This window comes from Diceros bicornis, chromosome 17 (assembly GCF_020826845.1).
Source record: "Diceros bicornis minor isolate mBicDic1 chromosome 17, mDicBic1.mat.cur, whole genome shotgun sequence".
Classification (NCBI taxonomy): Eukaryota; Metazoa; Chordata; class Mammalia; order Perissodactyla; family Rhinocerotidae; genus Diceros; species Diceros bicornis.
In genome coordinates, this window is record NC_080756.1 from 20570419 (window position 1) to 20584781 (window position 14363).

Below are 14363 nucleotides of genomic sequence, written 5' to 3' on the forward strand. Positions count from 1 at the left end.
TTCTGGGATGTCACTGGACCCACTGATGACCAGTGGGAACCTCTAGCTAATTCATAACTGATAGTCCCCACACACTCTTGGTCAATAGAAAGAACCCAGACAGGGCTGGAACCTATCCCTCCCGAAGGGCTGCTCACAGAGACCTGCTTCAGCCCTGGTATATGGGGGGAAAATAGGCTCTCCAAGCAAGGGCATATAGGAAGCACAACCAGAACCCCTTCCTGATCACCAGTCCTGGTTGTTGTTTCTACTGGTTTCCTCTACCTCCCCTTCTCCCCTCTTCCATTATTGCTGATCCTGCTTCCCTGGCCTGGGTGTTTCTGGAACCTTTGGGTTCCAACACAGCAGACACCGGGAATCCAGGCAGGCAGGTGCTGCTGAGGTAGGAATGGAAGCTCTGAGGAAGTTGGACTGCACTGGAAGGGGAGTGTCTAGGGCCTGGGGCATCGTGGGAGTTGGTGGTACCACCAGGAGCCCGCCCTTCCCTGTAGCAGCTGTGCTTTCCCAGTGCAGGGTCCGTGCTATACATCGCCCTCTGGTGGCCTTCAGGATCCATTTCCTTCCAGACCAAGGGGAAGAGAACTATATATTACTACACTGATGGGTGGACTGGATCTGTGCAAAGGAGCCTTCTCCCAAGAGGCTTGAGAGATGGTGGGTGGAGCTTGTTAAGCTGCCACGGCTGAGCCACAGGTGTCAGGGGCTGGCGAGGAGCCACCTGCCTCTTGTTGGGAAAGCCTTTCCAAACTGCACTTTTGCATCCCTGTGGCTCCTGGAAGCTGGAGGTATAGTTGTAGCCTGTCATAGTCCAGACTTCCTCGAGAATCCAAGTTGCCCCCTCATCTCCTTCACCCTTGTGACGCTTGAGTTCAGTATCTGGAGGTGAAGCATACTTAGTGTTCCAGGTAGTGCTTGATAAAGGCAACATTTGGAAGCAGGCTAAGTTTACCTTTAGTGTCCTTCCACCCACCATTTCCCTCAATCTTCACCTGGTGCCTGTTGCCACTCCCTCCCCCTTTCCGGATCTCAGAAACACATTCCAACCTGTGGACCTTTCCTATTTTCTTTTTAAACCTACATTTGTCTTTCTTTATCATATCCTGATGCCCTCCTGTCATGTCACTCCAGGTGAGACTAATCTGATAAAGTAGTCTTCCTATGTTGATAGGCTCCTTGTTTTTACTCCCCTTCCCAGGTAATGCATATATCTTAAAGCCCTGCTAAAAATAAGGCCTTAAGCCACAAAACCATAATGGCGCTGATTCCCAGCACCTTAATAAGTTGGGCAGGGAGATATTTGGGGACAAGGAGAACTAATTGTTTTCCCTTAAATTATATCCTATAGACTACTTCCTAGGCCTGAGACTCACTTCTCACCCCCAACTTCCATCCCTCATTATCCTTGTCTCCTTGAGGCCCTCCCAGCTCCCTAAAAAAATTCGTCACCTGCTCTCAAGCAGCAAAGAGCAGCATCTCCATGAAGCTGGCCAGGAGTGCATATTCACTTGGCCACACAACATCTCTAATTGCAGCACCTCTTCTCATCGACAGAATAAGCAATGGGGATTAGGGAAAGGGCACGGCTTGGCAGTCAGGCAGATCTGGAGATAATGATACCTCCCTGACAGGATTGTTGCCAAGATCAGTGTATGTGCCCAATGTGGAAGAGGCACTCTGTAAATGTTGCCTATGTGCTGCAGCCATTTCTCACTGCCTTTGCTGCTTTCTGCTGTCTGTCCGCTTCTCTCCTCACCACTCCACTAGAAGCATTATCAATGGTTCCCAAACTTTTTGGGGATTGTGCCACCCCTATAATTTTTTTTTTAATTTAATTTAATTTTTTTCTCCCCCAAAGCCCCAGTAGATAGTTGTATGTCATAGCTGCACATCCTTCTAGTTGCTGTATGTGGGACGTGGACTCAGCGTGGCCGGAGAAGCAGTGTGTTGGTGCGCGCCCGGGATCCGAGCCCGGGCCGCCAGCAGCGGAGCGCGTGCACCTAACCGCTAAGCCACGGGGCCGGCCCGCCACCCCTATAATTGTTTGATTTCATAACACTCCTTTCTTTAGAAGGTGCTGTGTGACAGATTTGGGTTTGTTTTAGAACTAAAGTATAAAAATAATCTTGTTTTGAGAATATTCAGAGCATTTTGTGATAAGCCTGGCAAGACCACTCTGCAGACTGGGAAACCAGAGTTGAGAACCACTGCTTCAAGGTTCAGGTGACCTTTTTATGGCCAGAATCCAGATTTTTTTTCCCCTCTTCCTTTCTTCAAATAGGATTTACTGAAATCTACAATGTAGCACCATACAAGACACTGAAAAACACACAAAAGATTAAGAAACAGCTTCTTCCCCCGAGGAGTAGACACACATAAAGGTATAAGATGGTCAACTACCAAAGCAACATTGTTACTTAATCAGGATGAGGTTTGTGGGTGGAAAATGTCATATTAGTACAGAGAAGGCCTTGTGGAGAAAGTAGGGCCTGAATGGGATGTTGAAGCATGTGTAGGTGGAGGAGACCAGAAAGGGCATTCAGGCAGAAGTAACAACACAAGCAAGGACTTGGAATCCTGGATGTGCAGGCTGGTTAGAGCGGGAGACTGGGAAGTGTAACTATATGTAGCTAATGTTTCCTGAGAACATACTACCCACCAGGCCCTATTCTAGCACTTTACATGCATTCTCTTTTAATCCTCACAATAACCCTGTGAGATTGTATTACAGATGAGGAAACTGAGGCAAGGAGAGGTTTAAGTCACTTGCCCAAGTTACCACAGTCAGTCAGTGGTGGAATTGGAGAAGAAATAAGCAGAAATAAGACTGCCTTGATGGATAAGGCCACATCCTATGGGGCCTTAAGCTGTTTTTGACTCTTCCCCATTCCCTGCATTGAGTCATGAATAAGTCCTAGCTTTCTGACAGTTATTTCTCTCTCATTTTCATTGGCTCTTCTTCCTCCTGCCCAGATGGCTGGCTTCCCTAACTAAAGCTACCTAGCCACCACTTAAGGAAATATGTGTGTTGGTGCAGATTTCTGGCAGGAATCCGCAGCAGGCTGGTACACCAACACAGGAAACGTAAGACTCTTAGCACTTTTTGGGTTAAAGGAGAGGGGAGGTTGAGCTTTGTTATGGACTGAATGTATGCGTCCCTCCAAAATTCATATGTTGAAGCCCTAACACCTATGTGGCTGTATTTGGAGATGGGGCCTCTAAGGAATTAATTAAGGTCAAATGAGGTCATAAGAGTGGGGCCCTGATCTGATAGGATTACTGTCCTTATAAGAAGAGACCCCAGAGAGCTTGCTTTTTCTCTCTTCACATGCACCAGGGAAAGGCCATGTGAGGACATGGTGAGAAGGCAGCCATCTGCAGGCCAGGAAGAGAACTCTCACCAGAAACCAAATTAGCTAGAACCTTGATCTTGGACTTTTCTAGCCTCCAAAGCTGTGAGAAAATAAATGTTTGATGTCTAAGCCACCCAGTCTCTGGTACTTTGTTATGGCAGCCCTAGCAGACTAATACAAGCTTCCAGAAATGTTTAAGAAGAGGCTAAGATGAGGTCTTTACTTAGTGAAAATAATTAACTCTGCTTGAAATATGAGCATTTCTGACCTAGACCCTTGACCTGTTTATCCCTGAGTGTGCTTTTGTGGTCCCTGCTATATTGGAGGAAACTTTCTTCTCCGGTTAGGAGACTGAGGCAGCTGTCTGTGGGAAGAAGGCTATGACCAGTCACGGTAGTTCCCTGTGGGAGATTTTATGGTTAATTAGCACATTCAAACCCTCCTCTCCCTGTTATGGTCTCTAGATGTGACTTGGTTGATGTATACAAATGAACGTCTCCCATGAGAGTGGGGTATCCTCGATAAGGTTTTATTTATTTATTTATTTATTTATATTAATTTTTTTTTTAAAGTTTAATTTTATTTATTTTTTCCCCCAAAGCCCCAGTAGACAGTTGTATGTCATAGCTGCACTTCCTGCTAGTTGCTGTATGTGGGATGCGGCCTCAGCATGGCCAGAGAAGCAGTGCGTCGGTGCGCGCCTGGGATCCGAACCCGGGCCGCCAGCAGTGCAGCGGGTGCACTTAACCACTAAGCCACGGGGCCGGCCCCTATTTATTTATTTATTATTATTTTTTTTTGGTGAGGAAGATCAGCCCTGAGCTAACATCCATGCCAATCCTCTTTTTGCTGAGGAAGACTGGCCCTGGGCTAACATCTGTGCCCATCTTCCTCCACTTTATATGGGACGCCACCACAGCATGGCCTGACAAGGTTGGTGCGTTGGTGGGTGCCCAGGATCCGCCAGCAGCGGAGCACATGCACTTAACCACTACACCATGGGGCTGGCCCCCTCAATAAGGTTTTACTGAGTGCCTACTATGTGCTAACTATTGTGCTGTGCCATGGGGATAGGACAATCAAGTCAGGCATGACTGTTACAGTTCATCTGGTAAGACAGGCATAAGTGGTTAGAAGGTTGTAGAGTGTGGTGAAAGAGATGAGATGTGACATTTACGCTGAGACCTGAAAGATGGGTAAGAGTGGTTCAAGCAGAGGGAACAAAGGCCTGGAGTTGGGGAGCAAGAGTAAGATGAATCTGAGGAGCATCGACAAGTTCAGTATAGTGAGAGGGAGATGTGATTCACTTCAAGGATTTTCAATTTTGTTCTAAAGATGAAAAGCAATTGTAGGATTTGAAGCAGGTGAAGGGGAAAAATCAAACCTGCATTTTAAAAAAGAAATTGGCAATTGGATGGCCTTTTGGGGTCGTCTCTATCCCTAAGTAGGTTGGTCCTCATCTGAGCATGTGAGTGTTGCTAGTTCTGATCCTGATCGCAAGTAGAAAATGTCCCCATCTCCACACAGAGGGTGTTATGGGAGCAGACGGTGAGGGGCAGTGTAGGGAAATTCGAGCCGCCCAGGATAGGATAGGAAGAGAACTGAAGGTGTACCTCCAGCCCTGGCTTTGCTTCTCTCTGAAGCCTAAACCCAAACCATCTCTCAACTTCTCTTCTTGGGACCACATAACCTAGGAACACAGTTGTCTGATTTCAAACCACGTGGTGTCCAAACAGAAGTCCTTGGAACCGGGGGACTCTTTTTTTTGCTATTTTCTTTTGCTTTCCAGCGATTCTTTCAGCAGAGCCTTGGCTTAGCTTGGAGCTGATGGCCCTAAACTGAGGCAGAGCTGCCACCCTGAGAGCCAGGTCTGGCTGAACATTGCAGCTGCCCAGGGAACAGCTGGTTAAGCCCTCAGCAGCTGCAGCAGCTGGGATTCCACCCAACATTTGAGCTAGGATTAATCCCATTTCCTCCACACACATCCCTTCCTTGTTCTGGTCCCTGGCTAGTAGAATCTTTGAGACTAGATATCATGAATTTTTCCTGAACTAAGCTGAAGGCAAAGTCACTCACTTTCTTCTTCTCTCAGAGGCAGCTGTCTCAAAGCACCTTAGGACCACCACAGGAAGGAGGGTGTGGGTCTCTCTCTCACACACAGCCTCCTTTCCCTCATTCTCTCTATCCTTTGATAAACTAGCTAGGATGGATTATTCTTTGAAATGTCTGATTTTCAATAATTATTAGAATTGTCTAAAGATGAAAAGTCTTCTTTGGTGGGGTGAGGAGGTGGATTTCCTTTATCTTTGAGAGACTCTATACCAAGGTCTGGAACCTTGGTGGGAGTGTTGCAGGAGGATCAAGCATCTTACTGGTTGTCACTTTTAAACTGTGATTGCTTCTCACCTAACTGGGATTCTACAGTTGAGAACAATAGGGCTGTATATTCTATTTGGTGCTTATGCACCAGCTGTGTGACCTTGAAGAAATCACTTTGTAAGAGATGCCAAAGGCTACTATGCGCTGCTTCCAAGAGCTTGGAAATAAGGAGGTGCTCTGAGATCTAAACGAGGCAAATTAACACATAAAGGGTCAAGGCAGTTCCTCCTAGGACCAGAGACTTGACTCCCTCCCTTCAGCAAATATGTATTAAGCCCCTCCAAGTACTAATAGGCATTGTATTATTATGCTAAGGATTTTTGATGTTTTTCTAGAGAAACAGGCAGTTATTTTAATGGATTAATTTAATTTAATTAGGTTTTAGCTTGGAGGAGTGACCTGATCAAATTTGGGTTTTAGATATATATAGTTTGTTTTGTTTTCTGAGGAAGATTCACCCTGACCTAACATCTGTTGCCAATCTTCCTCTTTTTGTATGTGAGCCTCAGTCACAGCATGGCCACTAACAGACGAGTGGTGCAAATATGGGTTTTAAAAATATCACTCTAGCTGCTGAATGGAGAATGGATTAGAAGAGAGTTAGCAGGTCCAGGGAGGAGAGCAAGCAAAAAGGATAACGCAGGGTGCAGATGAGAGATGATGTTGGCTGAGATAAAGAGGAGATGGGAAGAAAGGACAGTTTCAGGAAATATTTATATTTGTGGGATTTGATAGGACTTGGTGGTTGATTGGATGAAGGAAGGAGTGAAGAGTAAGTAGAGGACAAAAGGATTTCTCTCAACTTTATCTGCTTGATATTGACATATCTAAAATGAAAGAGAAAATGATCAGCCAGTATCAATCTATTAATCCAAAATGGAATGTGGCAAATGGGCAACTCAGTAGATCAGAATTGTTACCATGTGCCCAGAATAATCTTGGGGAGGGAGGTGCCAAGTGTGGTCACTGGAGGGCAGGGATGTTTTTTTAGACCTCTGTATGACCTGGCTGAAATACCCCATTGAGACAGTCCTCTCCTTTTATCCTAATTTTCTGCTCATCAGGCAACAATCTGGTACCTCAATGCCAGGCAAGGGAGTGCCCTAGATAGAGGATGCAGGCATCCTGGGTGCTGGAAAGGGAAAGCAACGGATACATTGGCACAGTGGGACCCAGATCAGGTGCTCCTGAATTATTGCAAGGCTTCCCCAGCACGTGAGCATTTGGAGATGTCCTGAGCACGTCCATTTCCCAAGTTGGCTAGACTGAGTGCTCCTCCCAGGATCATCTTTCTAAGTGGTATCCAGGAAGGGGGTCAGACCATCTGCCTTCCTCTGGATATACCTCTCTGGCCATACTGTGAATTCACTTTCAAACTAATAATGATAATTATTATGATGGCTTCAATTTAATGAGCATCAACTCTTTCTTAATAGAGTGATAGGATATGACATACATTATCTCATTTACTTCTCACAACACTTGTGCAAAAATGCACATTTGATTCCAGAAGGATTTAAGCAGGTCACCAGGAGAGCTGGGAGCCTGGGTTCTGAGGCTATGCAGCCAGAAACAATGCCTCAAATCACAGAACTGAGCCAGTGGGGGCACTGTGGCAACTGCCACTAAACACTAGACACTGCAATTTGCAGACCAATGCTTTGACACTGACTGCTGGAAGCCAATGCTGACACCACTGCTACTGTCTACCCTGAACTCGATCTTTCTGCAGGCAGCCAGAAAGAATGACAAACATCCACTACCTTGTTGTTCTAACCATTTCATAGAAGAGAAACTGAGGCTCAGAGTAGTTGAGTAACCTGCCTGAGATTGCACAGTAAATAAGCTAGGATATGAAACCAAGTCTGCAAAGTCCATGTTCTTTTTTTTTTTTTGTGAGGAAGATCAGCCCTGAGCTAACATCCATGCTAATCCTCCTCTTTTTGCTGAGGAAGACCGGCTCTGAGCTAACATCTATTGCCAATCCTCCTCCTTTTTTTTTTCCCCCAAAGCCCCAGTAGATAGTTGTATGTCATAGTTGCACATCCTTCTAGTTGCTGTATGTGGGACGCAGCCTCAGCATGGCCGGAGAAGCAGTGTGTCGGGGTGCTCCTGGGATCCGAACCCGGGCTGCCAGTAGCGGAGCGCGTGCACTTAACCGCTAAGCCACGGGGCCGGCCCCCATGTTCTTTTCACTATGTTTTGTGGCTGTGATGCACTTCACTTCTCTGGGCTGCAGTTTCCCAGCCTCTGGTATGGAGAAATTATGCTACATCAGTGGTTCTCTAAGTGTAGTCCCCAGACCAGCAACCTCAGTATCTCCTGGAAACTTGTTCAAAATGCAAATTCTTGGGTCCTGCCCAGACCTACTGAATCAAAAACTGTGGTGTAGGGCCCAGCAATCTTTGTATTAACAAACCCTCCAGGTGACTCTGATGCATGCTGAAGTTTGAGAACAACTCTACCAAGTGATCACCAAGGTCCTCCACCTCTAACAAGTTATGATTCAATTATTTTTTCAGTTGCTGGTTGTGGTCCCTGGATTGAGCAAGGTCCCCTAAGAGGAGCTAAGTACTTCCCATTTTCCTGAAATGGGTTGGTGTTTATCATACTCCAAGCTACCAGAAGTCAAGAGCAGGCATAGGAGGGAGGGGAGAACCAGACATATGGAACATGCAAGGAAGATGCCTGCACATGTATCCTGGTTATTTTTCTGTGGAGTGCCTAGAGACCCATATCCTTAATTGGCCCATCCACATGTGAACATCTGGGAGGTGCCCAAAAATCCACATGTCAAAATTAAATGCACTAATTCAATACTCTCCCCATGCCTCCACTAAAAAATTCCTGTTCTTCCCATGTCCTCTAATTGGATCAGTGGAATTGCTATCTTCCTTCACTTTGTCCCCTTTAATCAGGTCATCAACTTCGTCACTTCTATCTGGAGTGCCTTGTGTATGAGTCCCCACCATCCTCTCTGTTGCTACCCTGGTCCAGGCCCTCAGCTTTCCCCTTTTGGGTACTGGCTTCCTAATAGGGCTTCCTGCCTCCAGCCCCAACCTCTCCCAATACACCATCGTCCACGAGGCCCCCAGTGTGATCCTTACAAAGCACAGCTCTCCTTGGGGTACTGCCCTTCCCTCAACATTCCCACCAAGGAAACAGCTTATTGCAGTGTGTCCCAAACCTTGTACTATTTTCATGACTATGTCCATAGTCCCTTTCCACCCATATAATTTTTTTTTTGGTGAGGAAGATTAGCCCTGAGTTAACATCCAATGCCAATCCTCCTCTTTTTTTTTTTTTTTTTTTTTTTTTTGCTGAGGAAGATTGTCCCTGGGCTAACATCCGCGCCCATCTTCCTCTACATTATACGGGACGTTGCCACAGCATGGCTTGACAAGCGGTGCGTCAGTGCGTGCCTGGGATCTGAACCTGTGAACCCCGGGCTGCCGAAGTGGAGCGCGCGCACTTAACCGCTGTACCACGGGGCTGACCCAACCCATATAATTTTTTAATACTTTTCTCTAATTCTACTGGCTTTTCTGACTACCAGCTTTAGCCTTTTCTATGCAAGAATATTTGTGAAATCATAGTTTTGGCATTTCGGCTATTGTTTTTCCTACCACACATTAAAAATTACATAACAAGGGCTGGCCCTGTGGCTTAGCGGTTAAGTGCTCGCGCACCGCTACTGGTGGCCCGGGTTCGGATCCCAGGCGCGCACCGATGCACCGCTTCTCCGGCCATGCTGAGGCCGCGTCCCACATACAGCAACTAGAAGGATGTGCAACTATGACATACAACTATCTACTGGGGCTTTGGGGAAAAGAAAGGAGGAGGATTGGCAATAGATGTTAGCTCAGAGCCGGTCTTCTTCAGCAAAACAAAGAGGAGGATTAGCATGGATGTTAGCTCAGGGCTGATCTTCCTCACAAAAAAAAAAAAAAATTACATAACAAAAATTTTTTTTAGGGGTTGGGCCCCGTGGTGTAGCAGTTAAGTGCTCGCGCTCTGCTGCTGGCGGCCAGGGTTCGGATCCTGGGCGTGGGCCGACGCACCACTTGTCAGGTCATACTATGGCCACGTCCCACATAAAGTAGAGGAAGATAGGCATGGATGTTAGCTCAGGGCCAGTCTTCCTCAGCAAAAACAGCAGGATTGTCGTGGATGTTAGCTCAGGGCTGATCTTCCTCAAAAAAAAAAAAATTTTTTTTAAGTGTGTGTATTACCTAAGTCATCTTACATACCACTAGTGGTATATGTTGAGAACCCTGGGGTACTGAATGAAGGTCAAATTCTAAAACTGGCATTCAAAGCCCTCCCTGATCTGATCCCAGTCTAATTTCCAGCCTTAATTTCCACAGGTAGCCCACACACATAGAGTGCTCCAGGCACAGGTCCACTCAATATTTCCAGACACACTGCGTTTTCACTCTTCCCTTAGCATTTTGCTTTATTCTCTAAGGACTTCTCAAGCTTTAAGGCCCAGGTCAATTATCAGTAACTGTGTGAAATCTCTGATCCTTCCAGACAGAATCAATCAGCTTTCTTTTCTTCCTTCCTCCCTCCCTCCCTCCCTCATTCCTTCCTTCCTTCCTTCCTTTCTCTCCATTTCGGAAGAATGGTTTCTTCCTCTATGTTTCTAGCTACTTATACTGTGATGTGAGACTTAATATCATTTTGCCTTCTAGTCTTTTACTTGATAACTTTCCCCGCTATAACATTCAGAGGTATATCATGCAGAGTCCTTGGAGGAAACAGATTGCACATGCCCCATTTCACACTCAAATGGGGGAAATGAGGAGAATATAGTGAGAGGGCTATTCATAAAGGTGTGGGCAGGGTGAAGGAGTATCTGCAAGAGTGATGAAGCATTCTGAGTCTGGTATCAGTGGGGAGCCACTAGAAGTGGTAACCCCTAGGCCTAAAGAGGCAAGGGAAGGAAGGGTTACAAGAACCCAGAGAGAGCTGTGACTGTAGCTGTAGTTGAAGGAGAGGGCCACCAACAGGGCCTGTGGCCTCTGATAGCCACATGAGTGAGTCCAGGAGAGAAACAGAAGTACTGCCAATTCAGCCCACAGAATCATGAGAAATAATACATTGTTGTTGTTTTAAACCACCCAGTTTTGATACAGTTTGTTATGCAACAATAGATAACTGATACATCAGCAGGGAGGTGAACCGATAACTGTTTCACCACCAAAGCTGTGGAAAACCAAGAAGCCCTGAATGCAATGGAACTCATAATCTTGATGCAAACATAGTAAAAATGTTTTCGCTTTTCAGTAAAATACTTAAAACAGTTTTCTGGGAGCATTTCATCTTTGTCTCGGTTGTTTGAGACATAGCAATATATGATGCTGTCACTAGAAATTTTATTCCAAGCCCATTTACCTAACATTAGGATAGTTTGTTTCCTTTATTTGATCCTCTATGGGTGATCTTCCTATATCTGGGATCTTTACAAAGTAACTGTTTATGCACTACTTTTGTGTGTGTGTGTGAGGAAGACCAGCCCTGAGCTAACATCGGATGCCAATCCTCCTCTTTTTTGCTGAGGAAGACTGGCCCTGGGCTAACATCCGTGCCCATCTTCCTCTACTTTATATGGGACGCCAGCACAGCATGGCTTAACAAGCGTTGTGTCAGTGTGCGCCTGGGATCCGAACCAGCGAACCCTGGGCCGCTGCAGCGGAGTGCGCGCACTTAACCGATTGTGCCACGGGGCCGGCCCCTATGCATTACTTTTTCTCCTTTTTTTTTTTTTTCTTTTTTTTTTTGTGAGGAAGATCAGCCCTGAGCTAACATCTGTGACAATCCTCCTCTTTTTGCTGAGGAAGACTGGCCCTGAGCTAACATCCATGCCCATCTTCCTCAGCTTTATGTGGGATGCCGCCACAGCGTGGTCTGACAAGCAGTGCATCCGTGTGCACCCCGGATCGGAACCCGGGCCGCCAGCAGCAGAGCGCACGCACTTAACTGCTATGCCATGGGGCCCGCCCTATGCATTACTTGTTAAGATGATTGATATATATATATATATTTTAAAGATTTTATTTATTTATTTTCCCCCCCAAAGCCCCAGTAGATAGTTGTATGTCATAGCTGCACATCCTTCTAGTTGCTGTATGTGGGACGTGGCCTCAGCATGGCCGGAGAAGCGGCACGTCAGTGCGTGCCCGGGATCCGAACCCGGGCCGCCAGCAGCAGAGCGTGTGCACCCAACCACTAAGCCACGGGGCCGGCCCAGATGATTGATATTTAATAAACAAATGGATCTTGGTGCCAAGATGCACAGGTCTTACAGATTGGCTCACTAAACACTTATTCCTAATCACCTTCTCTTTTGCCTTCCTTTACTATAGAGGGTAGAAGAGAAAATGCTAAAATATCCAGGCTCCCTTGCAGCTAGAGATGGCCATATGATACAGTTTTGCTCAAGGAGATGTAGGTGAAAATATGCTGTGAGATCTCTTCCTGCATAAAAAGAAAAAAACCACAAGAAGAGAAAGCCTTTTGTCTTAGCCCTTTTGCTATCTTCCTGATTGAAAACAAGATAATTTGAGGATAATTTAATTAAGAGACTACAAAGGTATGGGCAGGGTGTAGGGAAACCACAAAGGGTAGAGTAGTACCCTGGGGAAGGATCAGAGAGGCTGTTACCACTATAGGTCTGAAGGGTGAGGGGAGGAAGTTACTGGAAACAGAACAAGAGAGCTGTGCGTGTGGGAGGGAGTACCTTGAGAGGTGTTGTGACCTTCAGTGGGGGACACAGATATGCTCCTCCCTCCATCTAATCTTCTGCGAATGCTCCCCTTTGGCTGAACCCCACTGGGATCCAGAGAGCAAGGTCTGCCTCCTGGACACAAATCTGGGTGGAAAAGAGTAGAGAGTTAATCTGGAAAGACAAACGGCATAAAAGGCATATCTTATTTATCTTTATATCCCTAGTGTGCAACACATAGTAAGAGTGCCTAGCACAAAGTAGAAGATGAATAAATTTTGATTGAATTTAATTTAATACAGTTCTTTGTTCTATCTTGCAGTGCTTTAAGACATAATCTGGAATCACCACCAACCTTTCTCAGGCCCAAAAATCCAACATAAAATTGCTAGTCTGCAAGGAAATTTCCTTTACCCAGTAGAAAAGGTATTTGGGTCCCTTTCCGAGGCCAGATTAAGAAGTGGCTCTTTGAAACAACTTTTGTAGATCTGGACATTTTGTGTGTGTGTGTGTGTGTGTGTGTGTGTGTGTGTGTGTGTGTGAGAGCAAGATTAGCCATTGCCAATCTTCCTCTTTTTGCTTGAGGAAGATTGTCTCTGAGCTAACATCTGTGCCAATGTTCCTCTATCTTTTGTATGTGGGTTGCTGCCACAGCATGGCTTGATGAGTGGTATAGGTCTGGGCCTGGGATCCAAACCCACCAACCCCAGGCTGCCAAAGCAGAGCACATGAACTTAATCGCTACTCACTGGGTGGGCTGCACATCTGGACTTTTTAAAGCATTAGGTGGTTCTATAGTTTTACAAAGCCTGTCCTCCAGGACAATGTAACTCCTACATGCCCACTTCATCAGGACCTTCCAGAAGAAATAACTTCTGTGTGCTACCTGTATGACTAAGTCTTTTTCCATATCTATAAGATAAGGGTGATAATGGCTACCCATCATTCAAGTCTCAGGCACAAATGTCACCTCCTCAGGCTTTCTAGGATATCATACAAAAAAAGAGGAGTACCACATCCCAAGTTAAGCTCTAGCCCATGAAGATTTTGTGTTTCTTTTTCCCCATTGCAGTTATTACTTTTTAAATGTAACTTATTTATTGTTTACTTGTAGATTGTTGGTCTTCTCTCAAAAGAATACTTGCTTTTTGTGGGCAAAGACCTTGTCTGTGTTGTTTGCTGCTCTATTCCCAGCACCTAGAAGGGTACCTGGAACATGACGGTTGTTTGAAAAATATTTGGGGGCCGGCCCCGTGGCTTAGCGGTTAAGTGCGCATCCTCCGCTACTGGCGGCCCGGGGTTCGGATCCCTGGTGCGCACCGAGGCACCGCTTCTCCGGCCATGCTGAGGCCATGTCCCACATACAGCAACTAGAAGGACGTGCAACTATGACATACAACTATCTACTGAGGCTTTGGGGGTCGGGGGGAAGGAGGAGGATTGGCAATAGATGTTAGCTCAGAGCCGGTCTTCCTCAGCGAAAAGAGGAGGATTAGCATGGATGTTAGCTCAGGGCTGATCTTCCTCACAAAAAAAGAAAAAAAAAAGAAAAATATTTGTTGATGAATGAATGAATAATACCAATCATCAACCTTAGGGCTGGTGTGAATATTAGACGAGATAACAATGACACGCACCTGGCACATAGTAGAACTATATAAATCTAGGTGTTTTCTTTCCTCCTTTTCCCTCCCTCACCTCCTATAGCCAATCCTTCAGCAGGTCAGATTGACCTCAGCGTCAAAACATATCCTGAATTCTCTACTTCGTTCATTGCTAACGCTCTAGTCAAGCCACTCTCACCTCTCACTTGGACTACAAGTAACAGTCTCCTAGCTGATCTCCCTGCTTCCCCTCTTGCTTCTGTTCCCCTCAAACCCCAATCCATTCTCCACAGCCAGGGAGAT